This window comes from Anabrus simplex, unplaced genomic scaffold (genome assembly GCF_040414725.1).
Source record: "Anabrus simplex isolate iqAnaSimp1 unplaced genomic scaffold, ASM4041472v1 ctg00000132.1, whole genome shotgun sequence".
Taxonomy (NCBI): Eukaryota; Metazoa; Arthropoda; class Insecta; order Orthoptera; family Tettigoniidae; genus Anabrus; species Anabrus simplex.
Genome location: NW_027130081.1, coordinates 40,262 through 57,094, shown reverse-complemented (window position 1 = coordinate 57,094; position 16,833 = coordinate 40,262). Strand labels below are relative to the sequence as shown.

General features: G+C 49.5%; 2 non-coding genes across 2 annotated transcripts; one reads left to right on the top strand and one right to left on the bottom strand.

The window, feature by feature from the left end:
* Positions 1–1,324: 1,324 nt before the first annotated feature.
* On the bottom strand, positions 1,325–1,443 carry LOC137503574 (5S ribosomal RNA). Its single transcript, XR_011019244.1, has one exon. It is a non-coding gene; the product is annotated as a 5S ribosomal RNA (ribosomal RNA).
* Positions 1,444–15,306: 13,863 nt separating this feature from the next.
* LOC137503573 (5S ribosomal RNA) lies at positions 15,307–15,425 on the top strand. Its single transcript, XR_011019243.1, has one exon. It is a non-coding gene; the product is annotated as a 5S ribosomal RNA (ribosomal RNA).
* Positions 15,426–16,833: the final 1,408 nt, after the last annotated feature.

Here is a 16,833-nt window from a genome sequence, read left to right as displayed (position 1 = left end):
TCACTATTATCTTACGCCTTTCGTAGATGCCGAGGTGCCGGAAGTTTGTCCCGCAGGAGTTCTTTTTATGCGCCCATATCTACAGACCATCGAAATATCACACGAGTGAGCCGGTGTCGAACCTGTCAAGTAGGGCTCAGAATGGTCTAATTTTAATTCTAGGACGGTAACAGTAACTATACGGAGTTCCGATTCGTTCTACTCAATTTATCACTTGCCAAAAGATCGGTCAGCTGACGTACAAACAACAAAAACGAGTGCTTTCCTCCCTTCACCTAACCTAAAACGTCACGACTCTTTGAACTAACCCTTGTCGTCAAAAGGTTACCTTCTCAGTCTTATTTGAAGGGCGTCTCGTCTTTGATAGAAATGAAAGAGTTTTACAAGTTCCTAGGCTTCAAAACTACGTTACATCGCAACACACGCACTTCGAAGATAGCGGGCTGTGTGTAGGCCACTGCACTGCACTGGTGCCCTACCGTTCGTAAGGAAGCCCGGGAGAGACACGAGCGTACTACAAACTTGTAACTTATTGCCGAACCGTGTCGTAATTTGAATAGCTACTTACCTGAAAGAACATAAAAGGAAATTGTTCGACTCTTTGAGGGGCTGCTAAATGCCGCGGTCGGTTGCTAGGACATGGCTTTCATTGTAATCACGACAGTGTCGATGACGTTGCATGGAAACCACCTTCCTCGCGATTTTCAAGGTGGGCGGGGAGTTTAGAAGCCTCGTTCCGCCCTTTAATAATCTTAATATTGGGAGAAATAGGACGTAGAATGATGTTATGTGCCATAAGAGGCCTGCAGGATAAGCTACACTAACCTAAAAGAATAAGAACAGCAAGTTTAGACATAGGGACGTACGATAGGAGGTACGAAAGTTAAAATCCTGGCACGAGTAATTGGAAGCGGTGCTAGGCTCAGCAAGGGTCCCCTAGGTCGACACACACACACACACACACACACACACACACACACACACACACACAGAGAGAGAGAGAGAGAGAGAGAGAGAGAGAGAGAGAGACGACGAATAATAATAATAATAATAATAATAATAATAATAATAATAATAATAATAATAATAACAACAACGATGATGATGATGTCGCCGCCGCCAGGTTAGGCCGGTCACCTAGGAGGAAATGCAATACTACGCTAAGCTTCGTTCCTGTATAGCCACGGGGTCGAAGAGCAGCAAAAGGTCTAGCTAGTTTCAGACGTAACAAAAAACGTGATTTAAGCAATTTCTGCTGGCCTGAGGCAAAAGTTGAAAGTAAGTTGTCGTACTGGGACTGGGAAACTTGGTAAAAAGGGAATTGAGCCAACGGCACGTGGTGTTCCCAAGCGGTCACCCATCCAAGTACTGACCACGCCCAATGTTGCTTAACTGCGGTGATCGGACGAGAACCGGTGTATTCAACATGGTATGGCCGTTGGCGAGAGAACGGAGCTTGAAACGTCCATACGAACCGCAAAGCGAGTTTCCTGGAGGTCTTTGTGGCGCGGGGGCGTTGGCAATGGTGCAGGGGTGTGCTCGGAGGTCGCCGTCGCGGAGCGGGCGCGGGTGGTTGTCGCGCTCCGCGGCGAAACGTACCCTAACTCGACTTAACCCCACTTCTCGTAACCTAACCCCAAAAAAACGCGCGCGCTGGCGCGCGCGCGCACACACACACGGGAAGTGTCGAGGGTTGTAATAATAATAATAATAATAATAATAATAATTACTGAAGGTGGTTGTGAAGGGGCCGGCGCTGTAGCGCAGGGGCAGCGTGCCTGCCTCGTAGCTGGGGGGCCCGGGTTCAATTCCCGGCCAGGCAAAGGAATTTTACCTCGATCTAATGGCTGCTTTGAGGTCCACTCAGCCTGCTTGCTTAGGGGCTGTAGTGCCATGGGGCTTGGTCTGGTTTTCATTGTAAAGGACAAAGCAGGAGGATTTTTAGCAATAAGGTAATGTAGTAGTAGTAGTAGTAGTAGTTCTTCCCTCCTTAGCTTATGATTTGAATGTTTTGCACTGTCTTTCGATGTATATGAAGTAGGACAGATAGATAAAATCAGAGTGGAGTTGATAACAAGGCTAACAGATGCTGCTCTTTTTTTTAAAGGTGTGGTGGCCCTGAAAAGGGCCGTTTGTTAAGAATGCAGCAAGGCAGAAAACCTGGCACCTTACTTGGAGCTGGTGTATTTGGTAACTGCCTTGGTACCCTCACTGACGGCGTGCTTGGCCAGCTCACCGGGCAACAGGAGGCGGACGGCAGTCTGGATCTCCCGACTGGTGATGGTGGAGCGCTTGTTGTAGTGGGCCAGACGGGAAGCCTCAGCGGCGATGCGCTCGAAGATGTCGTTGACAAAGCTGTTCATGATGCTCATCGCCTTGCTGGAGATGCCAGTATCAGGATGTACCTGTTTAAGCACCTTGTAGATGTAGATGGCATAGCTTTCCTTCCTCTTGCGCTTCTTCTTCTTGTCTCCCTTGGAGATGTTCTTCTGGGCCTTGCCGGCTTTCTTGGCTGCCTTTCCGCTTGTCTTGGGTGGCATGGTTGTCTGGGATGTCTCCTAGAAAGTAAATTTTTCGGCCCCCTTGCAATTCTTTTTAAGACCGAGAGGGCTGCATGCGACTAGCCAATGAGCGCAAGCTTACTGCAGCCTTATTGGTTGGCTCGTAACGTTGAGCAACCTTGCAGGCTACAAAACTGGTGCGCAGAGTGATTCGGTATCATTTTCCCTTCGAAGTAGAGCAGCAGAGCATCATAGCATCATGTCAGGACGAGGAAAGGGAGGAAAAGTGAAGGGCAAGTCCAAGAGTCGCTCCAGCCGTGCAGGCCTGCAGTTCCCTGTCGGCCGTATCCACCGTCTCCTCCGCAAGGGAAACTACGCTGAGCGAGTGGGTGCTGGGGCTCCTGTGTACCTGGCTGCAGTCATGGAATACCTGGCAGCTGAAGTTCTTGAGTTGGCGGGCAATGCAGCCCGTGACAACAAGAAGACCAGGATCATCCCTCGTCACTTACAGTTGGCCATCCGTAACGACGAGGAGTTGAACAAGTTGCTGTCTGGAGTGACCATTGCCCAGGGTGGTGTTCTGCCCAACATCCAGGCAGTGCTCCTGCCTAAGAAGACCGAGAAGAAGGCTTAAGTTCCTGTTCTCGGTCAGGGCGTTGGCTCACCGGAAAAATATAAATAAACGGCCCTTTTCAGGGCCACCAACTCCTTAAGATAAGAGCTGTTTGTCTATCATGCTGCTATAGCTATCTTAGCAGAAGTATGGAGAAATCCTGAAGTGATAGAGCAGTTCAGACAACTCTCCTAATAATAATGATAATAATAACAATAATGAGACACTGCAAATATGAGGGCATCTGTAACATTAGCCAGGAGAGCACAAGAATAGCCTTTCCTTTGAGGTTATTTATTTAAGGGGGAAATGAGTAAGGTAGCTCCAGGCCCCTCTTAATATTTAATTTTCAGAAGGGAAGGAAGAAGGAAGTACATTATAGATTTCTTTTCATTTCATTTATGCTGTATAATTCTGTTCTTGACTGCTGGATACTACCAACCTATGCATGTAAGAACACACACTTAACTAGAAAGGAAAGGAAAGGATACTTAAAGTAGTATATTTACAATACTTTGTCTTTTAGACGTGCACAGCAAGGAAGATAATGTTTGTTTTCTCTTGTTAGCATTAAAATGTAGACATCATAACTGATAATGAGGGCTTTTTTCCGTGCAGGTTTCGGGGAGATGACTGTTTTGAGAGGGAGAATAGCGCAAGCTACGTTAGAGGAGTACTGTAAGTGGGACTCTGTGCTCTTTTGAGAGGTAAGTGGTGGCCCTGAAAAGGGCCGTTTTTTAAATACTGCATGCTCACAAACGGGAGCACGCTCGGAGGAGACTTAACCACCAAAACCGTACAGGGTGCGTCCCTGCCTCTTGAGAGCATAGACGACATCCATGGCGGTCACGGTCTTCCTCTTGGCGTGCTCGGTGTAGGTGACGGCATCCCGGATAACGTTCTCCAGGAATACCTTGAGCACGCCACGGGTCTCCTCGTAGATAAGTCCCGAAATACGCTTGACTCCACCTCTGCGAGCGAGACGTCTGATGGCAGGCTTAGTGATGCCCTGGATGTTGTCTCGGAGCACCTTCCTGTGACGCTTGGCGCCTCCTTTGCCGAGTCCCTTGCCTCCCTTGCCTCGTCCGGTCATGATAGATCAGTAGAGCTGCGAGTTCAGAGCTAGAATGCGGCTGGCACTCGAGGCCCCTCGCTTTTGTTGAAAGTGCCTGGCCCCGGTGACGTCAGCACCGCCCGGCCAATGGGAGTGCAGCTGCTACCGAGGGTGGGGGAAGCGAAGCAATAAAACAGTCGGGCAGCAAGCCCCCGAACCATTCTTCCTGGGACGAGTCGACAGTGAGCACGTGATGGCCCGTACTAAGCAGACTGCACGTAAATCTACCGGAGGCAAGGCCCCGCGCAAGCAACTGGCCACCAAGGCTGCCCGTAAGAGCGCGCCTGCCACCGGAGGAGTGAAGAAGCCTCATCGCTACAGGCCCGGTACCGTGGCCCTGCGTGAGATCAGACGCTACCAGAAGAGCACTGAGCTTCTGATCCGCAAGCTGCCCTTCCAGCGGCTGGTGAGAGAGATAGCTCAGGACTTCAAGACCGACCTGCGCTTCCAGAGCTCGGCTGTCATGGCCTTGCAGGAGGCCAGTGAGGCCTACCTGGTGGGTCTTTTTGAAGACACCAACTTGTGTGCCATCCACGCCAAGCGTGTCACCATCATGCCTAAGGACATCCAGCTCGCCCGCCGCATCCGTGGCGAACGTGCCTAAGTCCGGTGCTTGTCTTATGGCTGGAGCTTTACCAAACGGCCCTTTTCAGGGCCACCAAAATTTCCTAGAAGAGTAGTTATTGTCTCTCTGGTCTAGGATAGAAGGAAAACGAAAAGAAAAAAAGCTAGTGGTTCCTCTAGGTTCAAGGAAAAATCTAAGAGTAACAGAATATAATAATAATAACAATAATAATAATAATAATAATAATAATAATAATAATAATAATAATCTTGAGTATTGAGTACAATAATTCATTAATTAATATCTAGGACGTGATAGTAATAATAATAATAATAATAATAATAATAATAATAATAATAATAACAACAACAACAGCAACAGCAAAAGTGCAGTAAGTAAGGATAAAGAAAAATGTAGTTAAGTACAATAATAATGAAATTTGAAGAGTGAGTCGCCCCGCAATGAGACAAACTAGCCTGTTTAGGAGGCAGAGATAGGAGAGGCCAGGGTTCCAGCCTTGGACAGTGACTGACATAATATGCTCTCTTGGGGAATAAAATTGATGGCCCTGATAAGGGCCGTTTTTCCTCTGCTCCTACGAGAGCAAGAGGTGCGTGTAGAAGGAAGCAAGAACATGAAATGTCCTCACTTCCTTTTTGCTGGTGCCTTTTTAGGCGAGGCCTTGGGCTTAGCGGCCTTTTTAGGCTTAGGTGCCTTAGGTTTCTTAGTGGGCACCTTGGCGGCCTTCTTAGCCTTGGAAGGAGCCTTCTGCTTGGGTTTGGGAGCAGGAGCGGCCTTCTTCTTCTCGGCAGGCTTTTTGGAAATGGCTTTCTTGGCTGCAGCCTTGGCTCCACCAGCCTTCTTCGCCTTGGGGATGCGCTTCTCCTTGGGGGCAGCGGACCGCTTGACAGGGGCTGCGCTGGCCTTCTCCGGCTTGGCAGCCGAAGCGAGCTTGAAGGAACCTGAAGCTCCCTTCCCCTTGGTCTGGACCAGCTCTCCGGAAGCCACGGCAGATTTCAGGTACTTCTTGATGAAAGGGGCCAGCTTCTCAGAGTCCACCTTGTAGTTGGCAGAGATGTACTTCTTGATAGCCTGCAGAGAAGATCCACCTCGTTCCTTCAGGCTCTTGATGGCACTGCCCACCATCTCGGAGGTTTTCGGATGGGCAGGCTTGGTGCGAGGTTTCTTCGATGCAGAAGCCTTGCTCTTCTTGGGCGACGCCTGGGCCGGAGCCGAGGCGGGTGCAGATGCTGCCGATGCTGTTGCTGTGTCAGCCATGGTCACGATGAGAATGTGTTCGCGCGCGCCCTGGTCATCCGTATGTTCCACCTATCTCCGAAGAGATAGATGGTTTGTGACGTGCCGATACCGGTGCGCTATTCCGCGCTCCTCTGTCGGACTGTTGAGTGTATTGTTGTCAGTCGTGTGAGTTACTTTAGTGTATTTTTTAGCAGTTTGTTGTTTTTAACAGTTTGTGTGCTCGTGGTCACCCATCCAGTGGGTGACCACGCCCGGTGTTGCTTTGACAGTTTGTGTGTATTGTGTACTGCTTGTGTTTATTGTGGATGTGAGCGTTGGTAGTGTGTGTATGTGTGTGTGTGGGGTCGTGTGTGTGTGTGTTTGTCCAAGGGTTCGCTACATTCCGTGTCAGGTTGGCACAGCGGTACGTGTGTGTCGGCAGTGGTAGCTCTGGAGTATCCAGGGGCTAGCCACGCCCTGTTGCGTTTGGAAGTTTGCAGTGGGTGTTTTACCGACATCGTAAAGCAGTGACTCACACATAACTAGCTGACGCACGTTATTGTGTGAGTGTGCGGTGTTAAATTTAAGTAAACAGCATAAGAAATGCGGCAGTTCGTAGCAGTTCGTAGTAGTGCACCCGCCTCGGTTTCCGGGTGTTCCAGTGCTTTATTATAGTTGTTTAGGGAACGAGGTGTTTAGGCAGTTTGGAAGTGAGGACGTGTTCTTGCTGTCTTGGCGGGGGTGGGATGTTTGGTGACTTTAGGCTATTATAAGCTGTCTGCTTGGCATGAGGGGTGAGGGGTTCTGGTTTTGGGTCGATAAGAGGTTCATTAACAGTAAATTTAGGATAGTGGTGGTGTCTTGGTTGGTCTGTTGGCTGGGCAGTTGAAGGTAGGGTTCTGGGTTCGAGTGAGGTATGGTATGAGGGGCTGAGTGTGCTGAGTGTGTAGGATGTGACTGTAAGTGTTTAGCGTGTCGGTAGTGTTCCTTCACTGCCTTTTTTATGAAGGGACAGCCAGGAAATGAGGCGGCATGACTGCCTTGGCAGTTCGCACACCTCGGCTGGTCCCGCGGTACCGTGCAATCAGTGTGACGGTGTGAGCCGCCACATCTGTTGCAGCGAGTAGCCGCAGTGCAGGTAACTGCAGAGTGATGGAGTAAAAGGCAGTTGAAGCATTGTATAACAAGGGAGGGGCGGGGTGGGGCGTGGGTTCGAGTCTCTGTTGTGTTGGTCTTATGTGTTGGCTGTCGGGCAGTCCTAGGAGCAGGTTTTTTACGCCCCCTCCTAGTCTGTGTGTATTTGTTTGTTGTGTCCGTACCCGGTTGTGAGACTAATAGGGTCTCAGTCCCGGGTTCGGTTTCAGGTGGGGGGGAAAGGGGGGAAGTGAGAGGTGCATCAGTTACTGTGTCGTCTGTTTGAGTTTCTTGGTGTGAGTTGTCAGGGTTGGTTTGTGAGTACTTAGTGAATGTGAGTGGTGTTGGGTCTGTCTGAGCTGCTGAGTGTTGAATGTCAGGTTCTGTTTGAGTAGCAGCATCAGCGTCTTGGAGGTTTACCATACCAGCTGCGTAACTGATATTGTGAAGCTTTAGATAATGTTCAATGGCTGCATAGCTGTTTGGATAGTCCAGGGAGAAAATTAATGCATATCCGTTAGGCAGCTCATATAGCAGTTGTATGTGGCGTTTGATTGGTTGAATGACTTCGTGCAAGTGTTTGCGTTTGTCATGTAATTGTCTGGTGCGCTGGTGGGTATTGAGGTAACGGTCAGGGCATAGTGAGATGGAGAAAGGATGATAGCTGGTAAAGCGTGCAGTGGACTGGAATTCGAGCGGTTTGTGAAAGGGGGAGTTAGGGTCGTTGGCTGAGCACATTTTGTAAGGAGTGTCGGTGTCCAGGCTACTCAATCCACCTGGGTGGTCCCGACAAGGAGCAGGGTTTGAGGTGGGGAGTCTTGGGTGTTACGAGAAAAAACACTGGAACGGTCAAACTCAAATTAGAGGACCGGCGCGCTGTTAGGTGCTCGCTCAGTGGGCACGGTCGGAACAAGTGTAGTTTTACCGTGTCGCAACGGGACGAGTTCCGAACCAGTGACCACACTGAGGGCTCTGACAAATTGCTCAAAAACAGGGCTCTGACAAATTGCTCACAGGCTGGTACTGCCTATTCTTGGCTGGCAGTTGACGATTGTTGAATTCAAACAGGCTGTAATGCAGGTGGCCTGTTCTCCGAGAGCTAGGGGCTTTCTGGTGACTGGGCTTCGTTGCTTGGGTGGTACTGAGTACCGTAGCTTTCGCAGTAGACGTAGTGAGCTAGCTTTCAGGGTGCTAGTCTCTCTGGAGCTTGGTGCTGGGAGCGTCTGCACAGTGCGAGCGCTGGACTGCCGTGTTGTGTTGTGTTGTGTGTTGTGTGTTCGCGCGCCCTGGTCATCCGTATGTTCCACCTATCTCCGTAGAGATAGATGGTTTGTGAGGTGCCGATACCGGTGCGTCGTGACCATGGCTGACACAGCAACAGCATCGGCAGCATCTGCACCCGCCTCGGCTCCGGCCCAGGCGTCGCCCAAGAAGAGCAAGGCTTCTGCATCGAAGAAACCTCGCACCAAGCCTGCCCATCCGAAAACCTCCGAGATGGTGGGCAGTGCCATCAAGAGCCTGAAGGAACGAGGTGGATCTTCTCTGCAGGCTATCAAGAAGTACATCTCTGCCAACTACAAGGTGGACTCTGAGAAGCTGGCCCCTTTCATCAAGAAGTACCTGAAATCTGCCGTGGCTTCCGGAGAGCTGGTCCAGACCAAGGGGAAGGGAGCTTCAGGTTCCTTCAAGCTCGCTTCGGCTGCCAAGCCGGAGAAGGCCAGCGCAGCCCCTGTCAAGCGGTCCGCTGCCCCCAAGGAGAAGCGCATCCCCAAGGCGAAGAAGGCTGGTGGAGCCAAGGCTGCAGCCAAGAAAGCCATTTCCAAAAAGCCTGCCGAGAAGAAGAAGGCCGCTCCTGCTCCCAAACCCAAGCAGAAGGCTCCTTCCAAGGCTAAGAAGGCCGCCAAGGTGCCCACTAAGAAACCTAAGGCACCTAAGCCTAAAAAGGCCGCTAAGCCCAAGGCCTCGCCTAAAAAGGCACCAGCAAAAAGGAAGTGAGGACATTTCATGTTCTTGCTTCCTTCTACACGCACCTCTTGCTCTCGTAGGAGCAGAGGAAAAACGGCCCTTATCAGGGCCATCAATTTTATTCCCCAAGAGAGCATATTATGTCAGTCACTGTCCAAGGCTGGAACCCTGGCCTCTCCTATCTCTGCCTCCTAAACAGGCTAGTTTGTCTCATTGCGGGGCGACTCACTCTTCAAATTTCATTATTATTGTACTTAACTACATTTTTCTTTATCCTTACTTACTGCACTTTTGCTGTTGCTGTTGTTGTTGTTATTATTATTATTATTATTATTATTATTATTATTATTATTATTACTATCACGTCCTAGATATTAATTAATGAATTATTGTACTCAATACTCAAGATTATTATTATTATTATTATTATTATTATTATTATTATTATTGTTATTATTATTATATTCTGTTACTCTTAGATTTTTCCTTGAACCTAGAGGAACCACTAGCTTTTTTTCTTTTCGTTTTCCTTCTATCCTAGACCAGAGAGACAATAACTACTCTTCTAGGAAATTTTGGTGGCCCTGAAAAGGGCCGTTTGGTAAAGCTCCAGCCATAAGACAAGCACCGGACTTAGGCACGTTCGCCACGGATGCGGCGGGCGAGCTGGATGTCCTTAGGCATGATGGTGACACGCTTGGCGTGGATGGCACACAAGTTGGTGTCTTCAAAAAGACCCACCAGGTAGGCCTCACTGGCCTCCTGCAAGGCCATGACAGCCGAGCTCTGGAAGCGCAGGTCGGTCTTGAAGTCCTGAGCTATCTCTCTCACCAGCCGCTGGAAGGGCAGCTTGCGGATCAGAAGCTCAGTGCTCTTCTGGTAGCGTCTGATCTCACGCAGGGCCACGGTACCGGGCCTGTAGCGATGAGGCTTCTTCACTCCTCCGGTGGCAGGCGCGCTCTTACGGGCAGCCTTGGTGGCCAGTTGCTTGCGCGGGGCCTTGCCTCCGGTAGATTTACGTGCAGTCTGCTTAGTACGGGCCATCACGTGCTCACTGTCGACTCGTCCCAGGAAGAATGGTTCGGGGGCTTGCTGCCCGACTGTTTTATTGCTTCGCTTCCCCCACCCTCGGTAGCAGCTGCACTCCCATTGGCCGGGCGGTGCTGACGTCACCGGGGCCAGGCACTTTCAACAAAAGCGAGGGGCCTCGAGTGCCAGCCGCATTCTAGCTCTGAACTCGCAGCTCTACTGATCTATCATGACCGGACGAGGCAAGGGAGGCAAGGGACTCGGCAAAGGAGGCGCCAAGCGTCACAGGAAGGTGCTCCGAGACAACATCCAGGGCATCACTAAGCCTGCCATCAGACGTCTCGCTCGCAGAGGTGGAGTCAAGCGTATTTCGGGACTTATCTACGAGGAGACCCGTGGCGTGCTCAAGGTATTCCTGGAGAACGTTATCCGGGATGCCGTCACCTACACCGAGCACGCCAAGAGGAAGACCGTGACCGCCATGGATGTCGTCTATGCTCTCAAGAGGCAGGGACGCACCCTGTACGGTTTTGGTGGTTAAGTCTCCTCCGAGCGTGCTCCCGTTTGTGAGCATGCAGTATTTAAAAAACGGCCCTTTTCAGGGCCACCACTTACCTCTCAAAAGAGCACAGAGTCCCACTTACAGTACTCCTCTAACGTAGCTTGCGCTATTCTCCCTCTCAAAACAGTCATCTCCCCGAAACCTGCACGGAAAAAAGCCCTCATTATCAGTTATGATGTCTACATTTTAATGCTAACAAGAGAAAACAAACATTATCTTCCTTGCTGTGCACGTCTAAAAGACAAAGTATTGTAAATATACTACTTTAAGTATCCTTTCCTTTCCTTTCTAGTTAAGTGTGTGTTCTTACATGCATAGGTTGGTAGTATCCAGCAGTCAAGAACAGAATTATACAGCATAAATGAAATGAAAAGAAATCTATAATGTACTTCCTTCTTCCTTCCCTTCTGAAAATTAAATATTAAGAGGGGCCTGGAGCTACCTTACTCATTTCCCCCTTAAATAAATAACCTCAAAGGAAAGGCTATTCTTGTGCTCTCCTGGCTAATGTTACAGATGCCCTCATATTTGCAGTGTCTCATTATTGTTATTATTATCATTATTATTAGGAGAGTTGTCTGAACTGCTCTATCACTTCAGGATTTCTCCATACTTCTGCTAAGATAGCTATAGCAGCATGATAGACAAACAGCTCTTATCTTAAGGAGTTGGTGGCCCTGAAAAGGGCCGTTTATTTATATTTTTCCGGTGAGCCAACGCCCTGACCGAGAACAGGAACTTAAGCCTTCTTCTCGGTCTTCTTAGGCAGGAGCACTGCCTGGATGTTGGGCAGAACACCACCCTGGGCAATGGTCACTCCAGACAGCAACTTGTTCAACTCCTCGTCGTTACGGATGGCCAACTGTAAGTGACGAGGGATGATCCTGGTCTTCTTGTTGTCACGGGCTGCATTGCCCGCCAACTCAAGAACTTCAGCTGCCAGGTATTCCATGACTGCAGCCAGGTACACAGGAGCCCCAGCACCCACTCGCTCAGCGTAGTTTCCCTTGCGGAGGAGACGGTGGATACGGCCGACAGGGAACTGCAGGCCTGCACGGCTGGAGCGACTCTTGGACTTGCCCTTCACTTTTCCTCCCTTTCCTCGTCCTGACATGATGCTATGATGCTCTGCTGCTCTACTTCGAAGGGAAAATGATACCGAATCACTCTGCGCACCAGTTTTGTAGCCTGCAAGGTTGCTCAACGTTACGAGCCAACCAATAAGGCTGCAGTAAGCTTGCGCTCATTGGCTAGTCGCATGCAGCCCTCTCGGTCTTAAAAAGAATTGCAAGGGGGCCGAAAAATGGTCTTCCAGATCTCCTCAAGGATTTGATCAAGATTAAAAATCTTTATCGGAAGAGATGGCAACTCTATCGCGACCCAGATGACAAGGCAGAATACCAGGAACTTGCCCGTGTCGTCCGCCAACGGCTGCTGGAACACAAGATTGAAAAATGGGAAGAACTCTGTCGCACTCTCACAGAAAACGACTCAGACCGCGAGTTTTGGAGGGTTACTCGTAGCCTGACTCGAACACGAGAGCCCCGTCGTGCACTTCATGGCCGACGGGGTCTCGTCTTCTCCCCCCTGGAGAAAGCTGAAGCTTTCGCTGACTCGATCGAGAGTCAGTGTGTGGTACACTACACCCGCCACGATGACGACCGTACCGACCGACAAATTGAACGAAAAGCTTCAGCTCTCAGGCAAAGTAGGACGCCACGAGACACTGTGACTGACATCACACCTGCGGAGGTCCGCCGGTGTATTAAAGGACTTAATGAGAATAAGTCTCCCGGGGCTGATAGGGTCGCCGTTCAAGAAATCAAGTCCCTCCCATACAGGGCTGTGGTCTTTTTAGCTGCCCTCTTTACGGCCTGTCTTTCCCTGGGTTATTACCCAACGGCCTGGAAGACGGCAAAGATTTGTCTGATTCCTAAGCCGGGGAAAGACAGACTGTTTCCGCAAAATTACCGCCCTATCAGTCTTCTCTCCCATTTGTCCAAAATTTTCGAGAGACTTATTCTCCATCGCCTCAATAGTTACCTTGTATCCAGTAGGATATTGAGACCGGAGCAGTTTGGTTTCCGGGCCAAACGCTCAGCTCCATTGGCGGTATTGCGCCTGGTCCAATATGCTACGAGATCGTTCACCTTACGGCGTAGCGTGCCAGCGGTATTTTTTGATGTTGATAAAGCTTTCGACACCGTCTGGCACGACAATCTAATCGTGAAACTGGGGGACCTATACAAAGTCCCCCTCTATCTTGTCAAAATTATCCAATCTTATCTGCGTGATCGACAGTTTTTTGTCACATGCGATGGTGAGAACTCCACCCCTCGGCGCTTATTGGCAGGAGTGCCTCAGGGAGGAGCACTATCGCCAACCTTGTACGCCCTATATGTGAACGATCTCCCCAAGGTAGCAGGTATAGAAATTCAACAATACGCTGATGACATTGCAGTTTATACCGCTCAGCGAAGATATTGTGATGCCACGGCGAAAATGCAAGCCTGGATCAACCAATTTCTATCCTGGTGTACCAAGAACAAGGTCAAAATTAATCCGGACAAAACCCAGGCGATCCTCTTTTCGAAGCGGCGTCCGAGGTTTTGTCATCTTAAAATCCGGCGTACTGAGCTGCCATGGTTGACCCGTGTCAAGTACCTTGGTATGATCCTGGACAAAGCACTAACCTGGAGATGGAATGTGGACCAGGCATTACAGCGAGCCAACGCCAGAACGGTAGCATTGCGCCCTCTGCTACTGAATAGGCACCTCGGGGGATGTATCAAGAGGTCTTTGTACCTTGCGTGCATTCGCCCCATCTTTCTCTACGGCTGTGAGGCCTGGTGCTACATGGCCAAGACGCACATTCGGCGACTCCAGGTGTTCCAGAACAAGGTGCTGCGGCGCATGACCGGTTCCCCATGGTACACCTCTAACTTGAGGATTCGGCAGAATCTTCAACTACCCACTGTTCAACAACAGATTTTCAAGCAGGTTAGGATGACAAGATCTCGGATTACCCTGGCGCAATCGAATGATACGGGGATTTCCTTGCTAAAACGGGTCATCAGGACCAAGAAGCCAACCACACGTTACCGCCACCGCGGCCCTTGGCTCCTGTACTCCAAATTGTAGTTTCGGCCTTTTCCAAATTTTTGACAACGTTGTTCAGGTAATCACTAAAAGGTACTAAATTCTGTTTCAATAAGACTGACCCACTTCCTAGTTGACATCATGTTATGGCCCAGCGATGAGGGGGTTTCAATTCTGCCCCACCTTCTCCGGTGGGAAAGAGTGATTTTTCCCCCGCCAGTGTAGGTAACTCGCGACTTTTTCTGTCTCATCAGGTAACCACGGAAACAGATGAGTAAGAGGGCATATTTTTTCGCCCTGGGGCTCCCATATACTTGATCTCACTAGAAAAAAAAAAAAAAAAAAAAAAGCCGAAAAATTTACTTTCTAGGAGACATCCCAGACAACCATGCCACCCAAGACAAGCGGAAAGGCAGCCAAGAAAGCCGGCAAGGCCCAGAAGAACATCTCCAAGGGAGACAAGAAGAAGAAGCGCAAGAGGAAGGAAAGCTATGCCATCTACATCTACAAGGTGCTTAAACAGGTACATCCTGATACTGGCATCTCCAGCAAGGCGATGAGCATCATGAACAGCTTTGTCAACGACATCTTCGAGCGCATCGCCGCTGAGGCTTCCCGTCTGGCCCACTACAACAAGCGCTCCACCATCACCAGTCGGGAGATCCAGACTGCCGTCCGCCTCCTGTTGCCCGGTGAGCTGGCCAAGCACGCCGTCAGTGAGGGTACCAAGGCAGTTACCAAATACACCAGCTCCAAGTAAGGTGCCAGGTTTTCTGCCTTGCTGCATTCTTAACAAACGGCCCTTTTCAGGGCCACCACACCTTTAAAAAAAAGAGCAGCATCTGTTAGCCTTGTTATCAACTCCACTCTGATTTTATCTATCTGTCCTACTTCATATACATCGAAAGACAGTGCAAAACATTCAAATCATAAGCTAAGGAGGGAAGAACTACTACTACTACTACTACTACATTACCTTATTGCTAAAAATCCTCCTGCTTTGTCCTTTACAATGAAAACCAGACCAAGCCCCATGGCACTACAGCCCCTAAGCAAGCAGGCTGAGTGGACCTCAAAGCAGCCATTAGATCGAGGTAAAATTCCTTTGCCTGGCCGGGAATTGAACCCGGGCCCCCCAGCTACGAGGCAGGCACGCTGCCCCTGCGCTACAGCGCCGGCCCCTTCACAACCACCTTCAGTAATTATTATTATTATTATTATTATTATTATTACAACCCTCGACACTTCCCGTGTGTGTGTGCGCGCGCGCGCCAGCGCGCGCGTTTTTTTGGGGTTAGGTTACGAGAAGTGGGGTTAAGTCGAGTTAGGGTACGTTTCGCCGCGGAGCGCGACAACCACCCGCGCCCGCTCCGCGACGGCGACCTCCGAGCACACCCCTGCACCATTGCCAACGCCCCCGCGCCACAAAGACCTCCAGGAAACTCGCTTTGCGGTTCGTATGGACGTTTCAAGCTCCGTTCTCTCGCCAACGGCCATACCATGTTGAATACACCGGTTCTCGTCCGATCACCGCAGTTAAGCAACATTGGGCGTGGTCAGTACTTGGATGGGTGACCGCTTGGGAACACCACGTGCCGTTGGCTCAATTCCCTTTTTACCAAGTTTCCCAGTCCCAGTACGACAACTTACTTTCAACTTTTGCCTCAGGCCAGCAGAAATTGCTTAAATCACGTTTTTTGTTACGTCTGAAACTAGCTAGACCTTTTGCTGCTCTTCGACCCCGTGGCTATACAGGAACGAAGCTTAGCGTAGTATTGCATTTCCTCCTAGGTGACCGGCCTAACCTGGCGGCGGCGACATCATCATCATCGTTGTTGTTATTATTATTATTATTATTATTATTATTATTATTATTATTATTATTATTATTATTATTCGTCGTCTCTCTCTCTCTCTCTCTCTCTCTCTCTCTCTCTCTCTGTGTGTGTGTGTGTGTGTGTGTGTGTGTGTGTGTGTGTGTGTGTGTGTGTCGACCTAGGGGACCCTTGCTGAGCCTAGCACCGCTTCCAATTACTCGTGCCAGGATTTTAACTTTCGTACCTCCTATCGTACGTCCCTATGTCTAAACTTGCTGTTCTTATTCTTTTAGGTTAGTGTAGCTTATCCTGCAGGCCTCTTATGGCACATAACATCATTCTACGTCCTATTTCTCCCAATATTAAGATTATTAAAGGGCGGAACGAGGCTTCTAAACTCCCCGCCCACCTTGAAAATCGCGAGGAAGGTGGTTTCCATGCAACGTCATCGACACTGTCGTGATTACAATGAAAGCCATGTCCTAGCAACCGACCGCGGCATTTAGCAGCCCCTCAAAGAGTCGAACAATTTCCTTTTATGTTCTTTCAGGTAAGTAGCTATTCAAATTACGACACGGTTCGGCAATAAGTTACAAGTTTGTAGTACGCTCGTGTCTCTCCCGGGCTTCCTTACGAACGGTAGGGCACCAGTGCAGTACAGTGGCCTACACACAGCCCGCTATCTTCGAAGTGCGTGTGTTGCGATGTAACGTAGTTTTGAAGCCTAGGAACTTGTAAAACTCTTTCATTTCTATCAAAGACGAGACGCCCTTCAAATAAGACTGAGAAGGTAACCTTTTGACGACAAGGGTTAGTTCAAAGAGTCGTGACGTTTTAGGTTAGGTGAAGGGAGGAAAGCACTCGTTTTTGTTGTTTGTACGTCAGCTGACCGATCTTTTGGCAAGTGATAAATTGAGTAGAACGAATCGGAACTCCGTATAGTTACTGTTACCGTCCTAGAATTAAAATTAGACCATTCTGAGCCCTACTTGACAGGTTCGACACCGGCTCACTCGTGTGATATTTCGATGGTCTGTAGATATGGGCGCATAAAAAGAACTCCTGCGGGACAAACTTCCGGCACCTCGGCATCTACGAAAGGCGTAAGATAATAGTGAACATAACCTTACTAGTAGTACCACCACCACCATTACTGCTACTAATACGACTATTACTTAAGGCAGTGGACAATTTC